Below are 19,344 nucleotides of genomic sequence, written 5' to 3'. Positions count from 1 at the left end.
GTTGAATCATCTGGAGAATCCATGCCTGTATCCGAGACCTTCCCTGATGAACAAATAATGATGATTTCCCATGCCAATGTTCCATGGTATGCTAATGTAGTCAACTATCTAGTTACTGAACAAATGCCCAGTTCATGGATCAAACAAGAGAAATTCCGCTTCTTAACTCATAAAATGGTATTTTTGGGTGAACCATACTTGTTCAAATATTGTCCTGATCAAATCATCAGACGATGCATCCCTGAACACGATCAAAGGAATGTCCTTTTCTTTTGTCATACCATGCTTGTGGTGGTCATTTTAGTGGGAAGAAAACTGCTGCAAAAGTTTTGCAGTGCGGATTTTATTGGCCCACACTTTTTCGAGATGCGCATGACTATTGTAAATCTTGCGATCGATGTCAACGATTAGAAAAACTTTCGAGAAAGAATGAGATGCCCCTGAACCCTATCTTGATTATAGAAATCTTCGATGTTTGGGGTATTGATTTTATGGGTCCTTTTCCTATGTCGTTTGGGCACCAGTACATTCTTGTGGCAGTTGACTATGTATCAAAATGGATTGAGGCTATCGTGTGTAAGACCAATGATCACAAAGTGGTGATCAAGTTCCTTAAAGAATCTATCTTTGCTTGTTTTGGCACCCCTCGTGCTATCATTAGTGATGGGGGGAAACATTTTTGTAATAAAATCTTTAAAGCCCTTATGAGAAAGTACAACATTAATCACAAGGTCAGTACACCATATCATCCACAAACAAGTGGACAAGTTGAAATTTCCAATCGGAAAATCAAGACCATCCTTGAAAAAACTGTTAATACATCTCGGAAGGATTGGTCTCTTAGGCTAACAGATGCACTGTGGGCATATCGGACGGCTTACAAAACACCAATTGGAATGTCTCCATATAAAACTGTCTACGGCAAGGCCTGCCATTTACCTGTCGAGTTAGAGCACAAAGCCTATTAAATTTCGATCTTAACAAAGCGGAAGAACATAGAAAGCTTCAGCTCGATGAGCTTGAAGAAATTAGAAACGATGCTTACAAGTGTGCCAAGAAGTACAAAGATCGCATGAAGATCATGCATCATTCGTAAGGAATTTCACCCAGGACAGAAAGTTCTTTTATACGACTCTCGATTACATCTGTTCCCTGAAAAACTTAAATACCGCTGGACTGGCCCATACATTGTGGAGAAAGTGCATCCGCATGGTGCGATAATTATAGGCAGTACCAAGGATGGCAGATCTTTTAAAGTTAATGGACATCGCCTCAAACCATACCTCGATTATCTGAGTCCAGAAGTTGAAGAAACACTTCTGGTAGATCTTGTTTATACTAATTAAGTTAGAATTGTCTGGCTAAAGACATAAAACTTAGCACTGTTTGGAGGCAACCCAACATGTAAATATTATTATATATATATATAATATATAATATATATATATATAATAAAAATAAAATAATAATTAAAAAAATTCAATAAATTACTAACATGCACGTTTGGGGTATTTTTCCCAATCTTCAAGTTATCCTGCCATATCAAGGTCCAAAATCAGGTAATGTCTCCTCAATCCTATTATTGTTTTAATTTTCTCAACATTGAGAATAATGCTGAATTTGGATATGGGGGTGAGAATATTTCTGATTTTTCTGCTTAAAAAGATTAAAAAAATAAAAAAAATAAAAATAGAGGGGACTTCAAATTTCTAACTCAAATTCTAATCTTTTTAGCTGTATAAACTAGGAATTGCCTTGACAATAGTTTTGAGTTAAGGAATATAATAGCGGTTCTAGCTTGAGTTTTTGTCCCACCTGTCTCCTACTAACATGATAGAAGATGATTTAGCACCTACACGTAAGCACATAAATAGTGGGGTATGTAAACTTGCAACTAATATGAATACTTTTAATCTTCTAGATAATTTAAAGTTATATGTGTGATGAACACCCTAATCAAAAAAAAAATATTGATAAAAAAATATAAATGATTTTATCGTATGTCTTCTCACTGAGTAACCGGGCCTCTTGCTTGGCAAGCAACGAGTGTCCGCGTAAAAAGGTGAGGATGGCTAAGATTAAACTCTGAGTGACTAATTCGGCCTTGGAGCCTAGTTGACTTGAGTTATTAAGCCTGTTAGGGTGTCTTTACACCTAGTGCTCTGAGCCATCTGGATCGGGAGTCATTGGCCTAACACTCGCTACATGGGTTAGCTAGAAAGCTTAATAAAGCTAGATATTGTACAAGTCATTCTTCTTAGCATTCAGTCTGATTAAAAGTTAAATCTTGGGTGTTCATTACCATTTAACTCTAGAAAGTCTTGAAAATTAGAGTGATCACGTTGGAAGTGAAAGCCACTCATTTATATGATACTATCTTGCACCTCACTCCATTCTTAACTTGTTAGCAGATAGATGGGAATAATGGAACTTGAGTTAGAGTCTGCTTAAATATGATAGCAATAAGTCTATTGTCCTTACAATTCTAGGTTCATACAATAATACTTGTTCAAATTTTGAGTTAAACAATGAAAATCCCTGACTGATGAAGTTTGAGGATAACTTCACTGCAAATCCTCACGAGACAACACTCGTCCACTAGGATAACCTAGGGGTTTAAAGGCTTGTTGCACGTGCTAAGTGCAATCGTGATTCCCTACGAAAATGGATACATATCTCAGTTTTGTGTACTTAGCTTCAATAAAAAGTCATAAGTTAAACTATATCTTTTGCACTCTCATTTTATCGTTTGCTTGTTAATTACTAAAGACTAGCAATAAGCTAGTTGGGGGGTGTGATGAGAGCACAAAAGTGTGATTTACTTACTACTTTAATTAGTATTATTGCCAACAGATAACGATAAAATTGCTGATAAAATATTATATTTTTTGTTTGGCATAGGTTATCATTTAAATACGTATTTGGTACAGATTGGGATGATATATGACCTCAAGCCTGATCACGCTGGAGCATAATTGAACCTGGTCAAAGCACATTTGCACCCGAGCAGCACATGTCGACACGTCACAGTCTAGAGTGCATTAGAATTCAAAATAAAGGAAGATCATGTGTGGCTAGGAAAGTATTCTGGCTGCATGCTTCATCTTCAACTGTTCGAGCTCCCAGATCAGCGACGAGGCATCCCGTGATTATCCTGCATCAAGGCCCCGAGATGATTTCCTTCCGCAATTGTTTTCTTCGGCGCAATCCACCCGTCCGCCTCTTTCGCGTCAAAGCAGGCTCATTTCCTTCTCTGTTTCAACGTCCCAACCGTCCGCATCTCCTCCCTTTCCGAGTGATCTCCGCATCCTTGGCCCCACGATGCAACTGGATCTTTTCCGTCATCAACGTTCTTCAGCCTCCCGCAGCAACTTCTTCAGCCTTCAATCCCAACGTGCTCCCAGAATTTTCCAGTGTCCGAGCCGCATCAAAATCCTAGCTTCCTTCCCCATTGCGCGCCCCATCCGTCCGCGATATGCCCTCTAGCATCACGCCCCGAAATCAGCAGCCTGTGATCCATTCTCCCTTCCCGAATGAGCATCCCGGACGATCCTCTCAGGGATCCATCGCTGGCTTCAAGGTCTTGGGCGATCTATAAAAAGGGGAGACGCTCAGCTGGGAAAGGAGGAAAGGGGGGGGGAGAAGAAAGGAGCTCTATTTCAAAAGGAAGGAGGGTGGCCATCGATTGAAAGGAGGAAGCGAAGCTCTGGTTCAATAGAAAAATAGGGGAACCTCTGTTTTTCGAGAAGAAGAAAATAAAAAAAAGAGTATTTTATTTTATTTGTTTTGGGAGTTCCACCGAGGGGGAGCCATGCTCTGTTTTCTTTTCTTATTTTCTTGTTATTTGCAGAAGAAAAGAAGAGGGAGTTTCTTGTTATTTCTTGCTTTCTTTGCAGAAGAAAAGAAGCATTAGGCTTCCAATCTTCCTTTTTATTTTTGTAATTAGTTTTCTTTTTATGAAATCAAGCAATTTTTCTTTCATGCAATCCATGTTCTAGGTTCAGTTTAATTTCTACTTTTTATGCAATAATTTTTCTTTTATGCAATCCATGTCTAAGTTTTAATTTAATATTCTACAATTTATTGTATGCATTCTAGAATTCTTAGTTTTAAGATAACCCTGGAATTAATCTTTGCTGTTCGATTGGCGATTTTAATTTATATTTTGTCTCTAGAAATCGACCCCTACTCTGCATCATATTTCAATTGTAAAATTTTCTTTCTTTCCTTTGTTTATTTTCAAATAGAAAATATTCTCTGGTAGACTAGAGAATCATTCAATATCCCCGAAGTAATATTTTTCTTCTATTATTCAAAAATCGATTTTGAATCCGAGCGAACATTTTAATTTTTATGCAACTCCAATCGCCTCCCTGTGGATCGACCTCTTACGACCACTATTCTTCGAGTAGAAAAGGTAAGAGTAAAATTAATTTAAACTTTATTTGTCGGTTCTAATAATGATCTGTTTAGCGTATTTTTAGGTAAACAGGAATTGCGACAACAGTGCTCATGGCAGTCATGTATCTCTAAATATCATCTCGACACAACTTGCCAACTTTACATCTTAGCTACTTTAAATGTAATCCTACTCATGTTGTAGGGCTGATTCTATTCTCCCTTTCATTGAAACTTCCTGTCCATGAATGTGTACTTGCTTACATGGATCACCATTCTCATGGCTTAGTCTTGGTGCATGGTCAACCTTGACTTTTAGATAAGAGAAGGGAAATGGAAGTTTGCCAGTCCACTTGAGCATAAAAACATTCTGATATAATACTATAGCAGCCCATTATAGTAACAATGCATTGTGATATAGCAATATAGAGGCCTAGTGTGCTGCAAACAGATTGCAACATGTATTTTCCTAATATGGTCCCATGTAACTTGCTTAATATGCTCCCATGTAAATTGCTTACTTCATGTAGCAGTTTTCACATAGATTTTATGTAATGATATGGAACATAAATGCACTCCTACTGTGATGTTATTGTCTACAATAACGAGTCCAAAATTTATATATCGCATTCAGCTAGGGGTGCAAATTAGCTGAACTCCAGAAGATCTAGCTCAGCTTGGCTCAAAAGTTGACTGATGTGTATTGAAAATACCAAGATAGCATGATTTCGTCTTGAAGAGACCAAAAAATCAAATTGATGGGAGACAAAAAATTGAGCAAGTGAGGTGCAGTAGTTAATTGTGATGTGGATGAAGTGGGAAACATCGGTTAGCTAGTGTAGAGGCTGGAGCACCGAGGTCGACCATCATGATGAGAGGCTCAAGGTAGAGAAGGGAAGGTGGCATAGGCAGAGGCAAAAGGGGCAAGGAAATTTGGGCAGCAACAGCATCAATAGCTGGAGCATAGAAGGTGGTAAAATAGGATAGACTGAGCACTACATTTAGAGGTTATTATTCACCATCATCAGATTATGAGTGAGAGAGAGAGAGAGAGAGAGAGAGAGAGGGGGGGGGGGGGGGGGGGGGGGGGGGGGGGGGGGTGGAGGTATTGAGAAAAATCGCAACAGGAGGTTATTTGTTAAGGGTCAAACTTGAGATTGCCCGCTGAGATGCCTTTCTAATATTTGTTCCAACCATTAGATCAAAATCTAAAAGTTAGAATAACTTAAGTTTTTATAACACATTTATGCGATAAGCAAAAGATGATGGGAGGTGTCAGGAGGGATGATGCAAAAGTGGCATGACAAGTGATGGGAGGAAGATATATATATATTTATATATACAAGAATAAATGGCAAAGGATGAAAGAGTGACTAGGTAGTGATTGACTAGATGGCAAGGAGATGTTAAGCTAGAGACTGAATCAAAGGGCGCAAGATGAGATGATATAATGCAGCTAAGCATACACGATGTTGCTTGGACACTTCAAGATCTGAAAATTTTTTTTTGTCATGTCCAAACAATTGGACACCTATGGCAAAAAAAATCACTGCTCATATCAGGTTTTGTCATCTGTCCCTAGAAAATTTTAAGCCTAAAATAACATTAAGAAAAGGTCTTAAGAATTTTATCAAATCACAAACGAACTGCTCTACCAAATTGTTCATCCTTACATCTTTATTTACAAACATACCTACATAATTTTGAGACATGGCTTATATCTGATATTTTGAGAGATAATTATCCGACTTTTCTGGGACACTTGCACACTTGATACCATGTCACATGTCCAGGTGACATTGTCTATAATTATTTTTTTGTAATAAAAAAAAAGCATAACATGATATAATAAATAATAATAATATTTAGAATAAGCACATTTACAGTTAAAAATATTTCAAGCTATATCGAGCTGAACATGAATGAGCTCTGCCCAAGTTTGGGTTGTTTGTATTTCTAGCCCACATTTCCTGATCAAGCAAACTCATTTTGAGCTAAATTTTGGGATGAACAAGCTGCTCACTAATAGCTTGCTCATTTGACAGCCTCAAAGAGATCAAGCACTAACTCCTAACATTTGCTTCTCATGTTTCATCTAATATGAATCGACTGATTACGTGAATGTCTTATGGCCAAATACTGTTGCGCCCTTCACCGTTTGTATTGCAGCAAAGTAGGTAAGTTGAAAGCCAAATATTTTAAAATTAGAATACTGCTGCAGAGAATAGGATAAAAAGATCAATGCTAGAATATATAACTTTACAGCAAATAGTGTGCAAAGATAGAAATAAAAAGGAAGATACTGAGCCACCATCCATGGAAAGTCCTAACCCATTCGAAGCCAATTGAATCAGAGGTGGTTTGTCAAGTAAGCCAACAGATTAATCAACTCCACTGATGCAAAACTAAAAATAAAATTCTAATGTCAAAGAAAAATATTCTCAAAAGCTTGGAAACACCCATCAAGCAACAAGGACCATATGACATGGATAGGGTTGGATTTGACTCAAGCTGCTTGAGCAGAAGACTCAAATCTAGGCTCGAGCCACTTGTAAACAAACAAACATGTTCAAATTTTTTGGATCAAAATTAGTTCAAGCATGAATTATAAGCCTTGAAATTATTAGATATATCATATATGATTTATGATAAAACAGATAATCATATATTTGCAGGAATCAGTACAAGGGCTTGATTTTTGGTCTGGCTAAAATAGTATTGGGTTGGAGATGGGAGGGGTGTGACAATTGAAGGCCTATCTGCTCATCACTCCATTCCTCTGTGCTCTTTTGATCTTTAACACCATTGTGCCCTACCTCATCTTTGTTCTTCACTAGCATGGCAACACGGAATAAATGACTCAAGCTTGAGCCCATCTCTCTCTAGAATTGGGCCTTCAACCCTCTACCAACAGCAAGCTTCACTACAACACTTAGCTTTACTCCACCAAGATTTCCTTCATCAGTCATGGCAGTCTACTCTAATAATGTTTCTGTCCCATTTTCCCCAGTGACAACGAACCACACCCTTCTGCCCCCCACCCAAGCCCCCACATAGCCTAAGAAATTTGTTTCGCCTTTTATGTTAATACTCACCAAAATTCATAGTTCCAATATAGGCTTTAGAATTTTTTGACAACAGTTTGCTACTTACTAAAATATACGATTTTTCCTAATTATTTCAATAATTTGTTGTCCTATCTTTTGGGTTTCGTGAAGATTGAAGCAAGATTTATTTCAAGCTGAAACCAGCTTAGATCACAGTTTTAGCTCAAGCTTGAATCAAGGTTGATTTTGATCTTGATTAGATTTAGTTCAAAGCATGGTACACCCTACCGTACCGAACCAAGCAGTATGGGGCGTACCATACTGTACTGGTACATAGTCCAAAAGGCATACTGACACTTGGTATGCCGAACCGGCCTTGTACCAGGCAATACTGATATAGCGACAGGGTGGCACCCGTATGGGGCCCGGTACCAAGACAGCGTACCTCAGTCCAAAGGAAATCGATCCAATTGAAACAGGCTTATTTTCAGCTCAATTAGGAAATAGGCAATCCTAGTCCAAGTGTCCAAGATCAAGATTAACACTGCACCAAGCTAGAGCTCGCCTAGGCTAAATCAAGCTCAGCTCGATTGCGCACCTAAACAAAGAAAGATAATGACTGACTTAAACAAGTGTGGTTTAAGTACAATTTCTTATATCTCAGCTTTAAAATTTAATTTCACTCCACAAGTTAGCAATGACCAGACCTGTAAAGTAGAAATGAATATATTAGAATACCAGCTCTTTCATTTATTAAATGCCAAGAAATAAAAATAAATTTAAATCTAGATTCCAGCAAATTTCTGTAAAAATATTTTGTGTACATACTTCTCTTTACCAGTCTTTTAAATCCATGATATTCCAGGCCTGATCTGAAACCTTACCAAGTTCGATCAAATAAAAATTAAGAATGGGAATGTGTTCAAACCTGCAGCATGGAAGCATTGACACTGGTACCAGCTTCCACATCGACCAATGTTACAATTAGAACTGTTCCAGTTCCCTGCCCTTTTACTTTTCCTCCTGAGGTATCTCTTTCTTCAACCACAGCGCTGAACTCCCTAGAACTGTTCAGAGTGTATTCACTCAGATACTCCAGAGCTTCTTGCCCAAAATCATCCTCTAAATTTGGGACTTTAATCTATGCAAGGCTTCACAGTTGCACCAAACCAGGTGAAGATGAGACTGAGGGATTCAGAGGTCGTAAGCGACTGTAGGGAACCATTTCTTGGTTTCCATAACCAATATAAAAGACCTCAAACTTGTCCTGCTGTGATTCCACAGCCCCTCGTGGCCCATTAACAATCTTTACATGCACATGAAAGTCTCAGAGTAAGGAAAGAGAAGCAAAAGATTATGATGAGATGACTAATCCAGGTTCAATACTGTTAGATGTATGCCCTAGAAGCCAATTTTGGCTGACACATTATTAATTCTAGGACATAATTTGTACTTGACTTTATTATTATTGAATAAATGAAAGGCATCTTTTTCATTCATATTATTATTGTGTCTATAAATCGTCCAAGGAATTAATAAGATGATGGTGCATATTCTCAAGAGTTGAGAATTTGAGCCATGTATTATTAGTGATTAATTTCTAAACGCTCCTGATCGATAGATCATCACGAGGACGATGATCGATCCGATGAGATCAGTGCACACATTACTTTCCCTATGGATGGACGAGACTCGAGTCCACGGTGTAGGGACACTGAAGTAATAGTGCAGGTGCTTGTTAGAGAACAAGGGTACTGAGCGTGACCAATACAAGAAGTCACTTGGATGTCTATCCACTCGTCAGTGACTTGCTTGATATTGCAGTAGTGTGACTGGTCCTTTGACCTACAATGCTTCGGCTACTCACAGTGAAGTTATTGTAGTTTGACTGCACACATACATGGTCTCTAGCCATATGGGTCCATGCAGTGTAGATTGGCTGCAGTAGGTTCACTGTAGGAGTAGGGTATGCACCTATAAGGAATCTATCGACCTTGATAGATAAGGAGAGATCCTATGTGATTTATAAGACTGAGTTCGTAAGACCTCGGCCGGGGCAGATTACACAGTAGAGAAAGAGTTCTCCGCTCTCGAACTTAAGTCGAATAAATCTTGACATATGACAGACGAAGGGGTTTGACGAGTTATCCATGACCTCCGTCTTGTAGGGATCCACGATAGAAGGACTGTATCACATGATAACTGCACCTAGAGGTTCATCATTCTATTCTACTGGGTAGCCACTACATGCTGCTAGGTGTCACTGGTGGATGGTGGGACTCACAGGGATTATCTCGATGATCGATAAACCCTAATAAGTAGAGTTGGAATCGTTCCAATCCATTGAAAGGAGTTTTCAATGATATTGTGATAGAGATCACAATATATCTCACTACCAGTCAGAGTAGAACCTATGGGGTCACACACACTAGAGGCATTGACTGATCCGATGGTTGAATCGTGATTAGGAATCACAAGTAATCAATTCGATTGATAATAAGTTGAAGAAGGAACAAAGGAAATTAATTAATTGGACTTAAAACAAGAGTCCTACTTGGAGTAGGATTCCTAGAGTCCTAATTGGATTAGGACTGGGATTCCTACTTGGACTGAAAATCCTATTTGGAGTAGGACTAGGATTCCTACTTGGAGTAGGATTCCTACAGATGCCTCTACCTGATCTGAAGCCGTGGAACGATTGAAAGACTTGTTCTTGCGCCCCGCCCTTTCCGAAAAGCCGATAAAAAACGACGTTCCAGAGGCATCTTCCATTCATTTCGATTTTGTAAGGCAGGCCGCTTGAACCGGGGCCTATTCTCTTAATAGGCGGCAAGCAAAGCTGAATAGGAAAGGGGGCGACTGATGAGCAACCTGACAGACACCTTAGAAGGAGGCAAAAGATTCCCCTGGTCAATGGCGGTGACTTGATTGACCAGGGCCGCCCCACTACCCCCCTACGACGATTTTTCGATTGGTCTTCGGACCAAGTCGAAGAGGAAGCGCTCGTTCATGTCGTCCCCCCAAATTATCAATCAAATAAAAAATTATTCTAAAAAAAGTCAGAGAAGAGAGTTAGTGCTCATTGACCTCCTTTTTGTTGTTCGAAGTCAATGAATTCCTTTAATTAGATTAGGAGTTTTGAATTAAATTTGGATTCCTACTTGGAGTAGGATTCCTAGAGTCCTAATCGGATTAGGACTTCGGATTCAAATTAGAGTCCTAATTGGATTAAGACTAAAATTAAATAAGTCCTAATTGGATTAGGATTTCTTAAGTCCTAATTAATTATTAATCTAATGAATCAACATGACTCCTAATTGGATTAGGATTGAAGAGTTCAATTGAGTCATGGTTCATTCAAGTTCTAATTGGATTAGGACTAGCATAGATTGAACCCAATTGATTCATGATTTGGTTAAGACCTAATTGGATTAGGACTTAGCCATAAGAGGGACACCTAATGGCATCACAAGAAGGAGGGGATCACACCCCTCCTCCTTCTCTTCTTGGGTGCGGCAAGAAGGAGGGCCGGCGCCCTCATGATTTGGCATCAAGGGCTCCTAATTTGTAGGAGCCCTAGATCCCTTTAAAAGGAGGTGAAGGGAGGCGCCCTAGGGCATGTGAAAGCCCTCTCCTCTCCAGCCGTGGCCACCCTTTTCCCCCTTTGTTTCAGCCGCCAACAGCAAGAAAAAGAAGAGGAGGCGTCTCCCTCCTCTTGGGCTTCTTCCTTGGCTTCAACGCATGAGAAGAGAAGAAGGCTACCAAGGGCTTTGATCCTCTTCATCTCTTCATCCTTCTTCTTCCTCCTCCCAAGCACAATCAAGGGTTGATTAAGAGGGAGGAAATCAGCCATCAAAGTTACCTCTGCAAGGGAGCTAGCACCCCGGGGAGATAGAAAGCTTGGATCGGTTCCTGCTTCGTGTGGATACCCGTAGAGGCCGGGCACTTGAACGGCTTCAAGCGAACCTTCATCCAAAACCACGATCATCAGTTTGCGGTGATCATCTACCCGCACAAGGTGAAGATCTGATCTTCCTAATGTTTTAAAAAGTATTTAATCCTTACCCATCTACGAACGGTTATCGAACGATGTTCATGCGATGAACGTCGATCCCGCTTATGCCGATTCCGCTGCCATCTGAAAATTTTTTGAATTTTCTGCGGCATGGGCGGGTTCCCAACAAATACTACTATCTGTCTTTCCATGGCTCTGTTCCAAGAATTATCTACAGTGAACTGGGCAAGGACTATATCCCCCTTTGAGGATAGAAAGTTCCAATAACTGGAGCTTGCTGGAGATTCAGTGAGGCAAGCTGGTTCTGAATAGCAGTCACCATCTGATCACCAACTGTTTGGACATAGAATTTGCCACCACCTAGGACTTCGGTGACCAAAACCTGAAAGCAGAGACAAGAAGATGAACCAAACCTGCAAGTGAAAACAAGCAAATATTTTTCCTTTTTCACGCCCACAGTACCTTAAGCACTTCCTTCTGTTTGCTTTCAGTCATGGAACCATTAGCTACTTCTTGGCCTTCAACATAGTTCTCCCATATCTTAAGAAGAGAAGAAGTGTCAGGAACAAACTTTTGAAAAGCTGTAATGACACAAATAGCTTGGTAGCCATTAATTACTTTCAATTTCTGCCTTTTTGCAGATTGCTCAGCTTGTGCAAGGAGGTGAGCATCTGGAATCCTGTCTGTACCAAATGATGTTTGGAGCTTCGCCCGTCCTGCTTCCAAAAGAGTCACAGCCATGTTGGTCCTTGACTCCCACAGGAAGCCCAAGAAAGTTCCAGTCCTATCAACTGTCTCTACTTCTATCTGTGCAGAAGTTCATTTATTTCAAAAAGTAGAAAACAACAGAATTCCACAAAATCAAATACAGATAAATCCACACCTCCACATCCCTTTGCAGAATCTTCCTTCTCATCAAAGCAATTACTTCATCTGAAAAAGGCTCATCTCGACCAGGGCACCTAACACCAGAAAACGAGAATGCAATGCTCCATGTCTCTTTTGGTATCTGTAATTTAAATTAGTGACCACTAAGAACATATTCAACACCAGCATTGAGCTTTCTACTGCGTTGTAGAAATGGCAAGAAATCTCTGGCTTTCTTTGCTAAGGCCTGAGAAAATCCTAGATTACAGATTAACTACCCGAAAAAAGGACCAAACTCAACCAACACACTTGAAGAAACAAATCCATTTCTCACTGTTGTCAGATCTGTTATGTGCATTTTTGGAGGATCCTTGGAAGAATGAAGCCGTTTCTTTCCATTAATAGCACGTGACTCAGCTGCCAACAAAGAATCAAAATAATTTGACCGTTCCTCGAAATCTCGGTGTCTGATGACAGTGCCAAAGCCACGTCCAACTACTAGCTCGGCGACATTTATCCCACATGGTTGACCACTTACAGAATGTGGAGCAGTAGCAGTATCATCACCCTCAGACTTGGAAGGAAACACCAGGAAGACCGAGCCGAATTCCATTACTCTAGAATCAACCAAGCCAGCTGCACCTACTGGGTTGGGTCCATCCGCCGAGCTTACCTTCCTAGAATATTCCATTGATACTTTTACCTAAGGACATATGTGTTGTTATGTCATAAATGTACCACCACAAGTTTAATATTACAAACCACAAATTAGAGAGCATACTTGGCGACCAATAAGATGTGCACGCAAGAATTCCCTATCTTCACGAGCGTAGGGTGCAGGCTTTTCATCTCTACGAGGATTTCCCATTTTAGGGGACCCGATGCTTGAAAGATTCACCCATCGCTCAGCCAGTGGACTGCCATATGGGACAGAGTCATCAGCAACAATTACGCAATCCCCTTCACAACCTCTACCACTTAGAGAAGCCGGAGACAAGCAAAATGATATCAAAGATTTGGTTGAGAGAGAGCTGCTGTCAACAAAAATTTAAAGAAGTCAGGAAAGCATGTTACCTTTCCCGAGAAGTTTTGGTCATGGATAGCCTTCGAATTTGTAGCAGGTGGTACATAGTTAATCCAAATTCTGAAACGATCTTTTTTGGCTTGAAGTTCAGCAGCCTTTAGCCGTCGCTTCACCTCATTTTCCATCATATTTGCACTCCATTCCACGTATTTCGCTAACCCCTACACAGATAAGTAGAATACATGATCATCATGATTTTCCAAACATAAAGGAGCACAGCTTATCTGTTTTTTCCTAGTGCAGACCATTTTTAAGATATAATAAGAAGGACCATCATGATCGGCAGAACCGGGCAGTTCGGGGCATATCGAGCCATACCGGCAGCGGACCAGGACAGTTTCGATAACCAAAACGATAAACCAGCGGCGGAGGAGGAGAAGGAGAAGAGAGAAAAAGAGAGAGAGCAGGAGAGAGAGGGAGAGAGAGAGGAAGGAAGAGAGAGAGGTGGAGGTCGGCCGGCCGAGGGCCGGAGAGCCGCCGCACGAAGGAGGCGAAGGAGGAGCTCCGCCTCTGGTTCCCTTATTTCGTTCGAAACAGAATGAAACAAAGGGCCTAAGGAGCCCCTTTTTATTTTTACGATTTTTAAGTGAAAGTCGGCATACCCCATGTCGGCTTCACTTAATTTTTTTTATTTCCTCCAGTTCCCTTATTTCGTTCGAAACAGGATTCTCGGAAGGGGCCCCTTTTTATTTTTGCGATTTTTAAGTGAAAGTCAGCAAACCCCTTGCCGACTTCACTTATTTTTTTTAAATAAAAAAATTAAATGAAGACGGCAAGGGATTTGCTGACTTTCACTTAAAAATTGCAAAAATAAAAAAGTGCTTAAAAAAATGAAATGAAGTCGGCAACACATTTTCTGACTTTCACTTAAAAATTGCAAAAATTAAAAGGGGGCCCCCTCCGGGACCCTTGTTTTGAACGAAATAAGAAAACTAGACGTGGAGCCTCTCCTCCGCCTCCTCTGCGCGGCTCGCCGGCCCTTCGCCTCCTCTGCGTGGCTCACCCGCCATCCGCCGGCCTCCTTCCTAGTCTTCCAATTCCAGCACAACAGTCCTTGAGGACCATAGTGCATAAAATCTCTTGCACTGAAACTACGTAGGTAAAATCCAAGCACCCAATTTTTTAGAATTAGAAAACCTTAATACTAAAGTTACCAGCTAACTTTCTCTTTTTTTCATTAACTTATGCACATAATATAGATTTTTTCATAAAGAAATGATACAGCTAAGGCAAAACTTAGCTCTTTTTCTCCTTTCCTTCATAAATAAGAGAGATTCTTGATGCCAGAACAAGCACTATCATATTTTGTATACGCTTATGCGTCTATATATTTTTAGTCAAGGTTCGCTATATCAATGCATATCACCCCATACTGAGCATACTATATCATATTGAGATCGAACCGAGACCCGATACGAGGGTGTATATGCCGAACCAAGACTCAGTACGGCGGCGCATGTGCCAGACCGAGACTCGTAAAAAGCATACCAACATTGTAGCAACCTAGGACTAGTACAAGTCCAATACCAAGATAGTGAACCTTGGTTTTAGCAACCTTATCTTTGAATGAGATAGAAGATTTTCACAAAAGCTAAAAAAATTACAGGTATAAAGAATTGGATGTGAATAGGAAGAGAACATTCAATACTCTAGCAAGGTGGCTCCCCCAAGTGCAGACCTAACATCATCCTAAACAATGTTCATAAAAAAGGAACTGCAACAACAATTTTTTTAATACATAGTATACAAAGCAAATTAAATAATGTAGTTTATATCACTCAATTGCTTTTACTTTCCATATTAGTTTAAAAGATTTTTAAACACTGTTATGTTTTATTGGACACCATGAAAATGGAAAAAAATCCTTCAGAGAGTAACAAATAAAGATCAAGGGTTGGGAGAAAAAGTCAAATGAAAACTAGTTTTTCTATTATTCTTAATAAATGAAAAAAAACACGGATTGCAATACCTAAACATACTCACCAAGAAACATGTAATATGCATAAATAGGAATACCCAGAATCGAAAAACATTGTTTAAAATATAAAATTTTTAGACATATCATTAGGAAATTCTAAGGTGCATGAAATTTTATATAAAAAGGAATTCTATCCAAAAAGACTAAAAGGAGATATCTAAATCCTCAAAGGGAAAATACTGTCCCAAAAATGGGGAAAAAATGAATTCAAATATAACTAAGAAGTACGCATAATTATAGTTGTTGCCAAAACCATGCCAGAAGTCTCTCTCACTTTTTCCTTGACAGAGATGGAGAAAACTTGGAGCCACCAAATACATCCTTCCACCTCCCCACAGTTCATGCTTCTTTCCTTTCCCTATGTTACTTTCTTTGTGCTCATTTATTAGCCTCCCAACTTTCCACTCTTTTTTCCTTAAGGAAAACCCACCCTACCTCCCTCTTACATCTTAATTACTACCAAGAAATAGAAATTTCCTCTTAAAAATTCAATCAATGGATCCCTTTCTAATCCATACCAACAGGATTAAGGGGGACCATTGCCGCCCCCCCCCCCCCCAACCCTCTCTCTCACACACACACACAAAAAATCTCCAAACCAAACTTCCTGAGACTCTTCTTGGATCCACCTATATGTCTTATGTACTCCTCTAAGATCCTTATGGATTGTTCTCCCTCCCATCACAGATCAAAAACAGAATGCAGAATAGACCGGATAAGGGATAGAAGCCCAAAAACTGTCCTACATTTCCATAAAATGGATATGAGAATCTCTCATCAACCTTACAATAATGTCCGGACCTTTTATACCAATTTCATCTTGCTATCAAAAGTTTTCCAACCACTAGCCAAATTATAGCCTAAATTTCCTACTTTTTGGAAAGAATAAATTTTTCAGGAGTTTAAGCAAGTTAATAAGTTCAACAAATTTTTCATTATTAAGATATCTCTGCTAAAAGGGTGTCAAATATCTTTCATGTGACAACCTCATAAGGATAATGAATTGTTGTGAAGCAAATTTCATAGTAGATGGATACTAATTGGGCAACCCTCAAAGATCATATATGTGACCTCCAAAACTTAAAACACATCGACATTACAATCTCTGAACTATCAATGATATACCTCTAGTAGCGTAAAATATCAATGGAAGGATAACTCTAACGCGACAATTAAAGCCACTTTTACAACATGAGAAGATTCATGTTCTTAAGCTGCACTCATCCTTAAATTATTTGAAACATGAACACATGCCTTTCCAACAACACTTTCATGATTTCTCCAAAGAAGATATGAGATCCTTAAAGAGGGAGAGAGAGAACATTAACAGTCTAAAAATAGATTTTATCAGCTTTCATGAATCTTATACTATTAAGGTGATAGGTCACCTCACAACTAACTTTCATATCTCCAATGCTTATTTCAGCCATATGCCCAAAACATATTCACAGGAGGAACCTCTTAAGGCAAAGGATATGATCCCTTTTATGTTCCATCTGTTATGCCTTGAAATAAAGTAATTGACCCAACTCTTCCAAACCTAAAACTAACTCGTCTTTGTACATTTTGAAGTATCCAGTCTTGGCATTTTTAATGCTTCCAAAAACATGAGATCTGAAGGGTTCAAGGTTACAAATTTAGATGGTATTACTGAAAAAAAATAAAAAGAAGATTCCGTTGCACCTTGCAGAGGATGGCGCTTCTAATAAAATGATACTACATTGTGTATCTGAAGATTGATAATGAGGAATGTGAAAAATCAAAAGTATATAAAGATACTAAACAGAAACATCACTTTTTTCATGAAAAGCAACAACTTTAAGCGCAATCATTAAGATAAACGAAAAAGTGCACAAGGGTCTGAACATGTATATCAGCACAAGCATTGTGTACTTTCAAAATGATCTCAACCTTTACTGTATCATCAGCAGACATGACAAAGGTACATGACAAATGCATTATAATAAGAATGATGGCATTTGCATATAACTGCGTTTGATGAATTCCCATGATGTAATTCCATTTGCGCTCAAATAGTCCACACTCAATATAGGGACCACGTGCTTAGTCAGCAGCCCCCCTTCATTCAAGAGCCAAGATTGCAAGTTGCAGCAGGTACTTCTCAAGTTGTACATGATTTTGGTGTCAAACGTATAAGGAGGGAAGTTATAATCAGCAAATAATATGGTTTTTTGTTTTTTTGGATATAATGAAATCTCTTTTCTTTTAATTTGAGATATAGCAGAATATTACCAAAGGTAGATTACAGCAGAAGTTGTCTTATTTTCTCTTGGTCCACCATTTCTATATTAAAATGTAATAAAGAAAAGAACATACATTTTGTACAAGCTCCAGAGCCAAGTCCTTTGCAGTATCTCCATCAGGATAGTATACTGAACCAATTAAATTACTGAATTTGTCTACACCTTCTAGAACAATCCGGACCTGTTGATTCAAAGCAAGCTATGCAGTCTACTGAAAACAAAATTTGCAATAGAGCTCAAAGCGAAAGAGGAAGCCTGACTGACATCTCTATTTAGAACGTGGATCTGTGTGAAGTGTTTTGCTTCTCTTCCAAAAGGATTCGGTGCAACTTCAGTCGATGATGCTGTGGAGGCAGCAAGCCTCTGAGCTGCTGTTAGAGCTGTTCTAGCTTCAGCTGAAACTTCTTCATTTGCATCGTCAGGAGTTATCTCAGGTTCTGTCACAGCCCTTCTTCCCATAGATGGTGCCTATTGATAGATATATAAGGAAATCAAATAACCTTACGTAAGATGGACAATGACTACACAAAGTTTCTTCTCATGGATGGTGCCCATTGTTAGATATAGAAGGACATTAAAGAAACTTATGTAAGATGGACAATTATTACACAAAGAATTACTGTTTCGCAGAAACATGGATGATGTTTATCATATAGCGGTGCAATACCTGAACTCCTGCGACAAAAACTTGGACAAACTGAAACTCTGGGAGAAGATAAACACGAACAGTGCTGCCATCACGGACCTGTTCCACAATTCCCTGCATAGGCCTACCTTTATTTGCAGCCAAGAGCCCCATGGCATCCAAATTACTAGGGTCCCCAATGGCTGAAGGGGGCAGATCCCTAATTGATGACTCAGAAGCACCAGGTACCTGGAAAAGTTGTCAAAGAAAATGGATAATTGTTAGCAATCTGTACTTCTTATAGAAACCATGCTTACACAATAATCTATTTTGCCACGGGAAGAAAAATGACAACAAATTGTGGTAGATGAAAAGATGGCTCTGAACGCCCGAAATAGTTTAGATAAAATGATGCTTATAACCTATTTCCTTGATCAGAAGCTAAAGCAATAGAGAAACACATTAATAGGCATACAGGAGAAGAAATCATGCCGACCTTGCTCCAACGACCTAAACCTTGCAGCTTAGCTTGCTCTTCTAGACGCAGCAGTTCTGCCAAGAAAGGACTTGCTTCACCTTTTTGTTGTCCCTGCTCCCTAACCTGGTCAGGTCAATTGGTTTAGCCAAGAATGAAGGAAGAAGTTGAGTACCAGCCACAGTAGTAATACAAAGAAAATAAGACGAGGAAAGCTGGATATTATTTAATTACCTTAGCCCATCCTTCGGAAACAACCAACAATGCCATAATTTTATCCCCAAGAAAGATCATACCAAATTCTCTCCCTATGAATGGAACTATATAGTCTACTCGCCCATAACCTATGTAGGTCAGGGACACTGCAACACAAGTCCATTGGAGTTGATTATGGGCTGATCATGGTATTTATGATTAAATTTGAATGGATTTGAACTTTTAGCTTGACGAGGACATCAGAGCTTAAATGGAGGAAATATGTGAGGACCCGTGCGGGCATGTGTAGGCCCACATTGGTTACTCACTGGATAGATTTTGGATACTTATACAGGATCACGGAACCCAAGTAAACCTTTCGGCTAGCCATTTTGG

At 39.3% G+C, this 19,344-nt stretch overlaps 1 pseudogene across 1 annotated transcript in view; it reads right to left on the bottom strand.

Annotated features, from left to right (window-relative positions):
- Positions 1-19,023, bottom strand: part of LOC103719801 (ribonuclease TUDOR 1-like) — a 31,080-nt pseudogene extending 12,057 nt beyond the window's left edge. Inside the window, exons 1-13 of the transcript XR_016398057.1 lie at positions 18,988-19,023; positions 18,775-18,888; positions 18,321-18,527; positions 17,918-18,121; positions 17,727-17,834; positions 13,395-13,572; positions 13,109-13,296; positions 12,662-13,030; positions 12,344-12,574; positions 12,079-12,267; positions 11,923-12,000; positions 11,637-11,842; positions 8,374-8,751 (exon numbers count right to left, since the gene is read on the bottom strand). The product of XR_016398057.1 is annotated as a ribonuclease TUDOR 1-like (transcript). The remainder of the gene's footprint in view (positions 1-8,373; positions 8,752-11,636; positions 11,843-11,922; positions 12,001-12,078; positions 12,268-12,343; positions 12,575-12,661; positions 13,031-13,108; positions 13,297-13,394; positions 13,573-17,726; positions 17,835-17,917; positions 18,122-18,320; positions 18,528-18,774; positions 18,889-18,987) is intronic.
- Positions 19,024-19,344: the final 321 nt, after the last annotated feature.

The sequence above is a fragment of the Phoenix dactylifera genome, chromosome 12 (assembly GCF_051530095.1).
Source record: "Phoenix dactylifera cultivar Ajwa chromosome 12, Ajwa_hap1_PhDact_Kaust_v1.1, whole genome shotgun sequence".
Classification (NCBI taxonomy): domain Eukaryota; kingdom Viridiplantae; phylum Streptophyta; class Magnoliopsida; order Arecales; family Arecaceae; genus Phoenix; species Phoenix dactylifera.
Note: the sequence above shows the minus strand (reverse complement) of the source record. Positions and strands in the feature narration are given on the sequence as shown.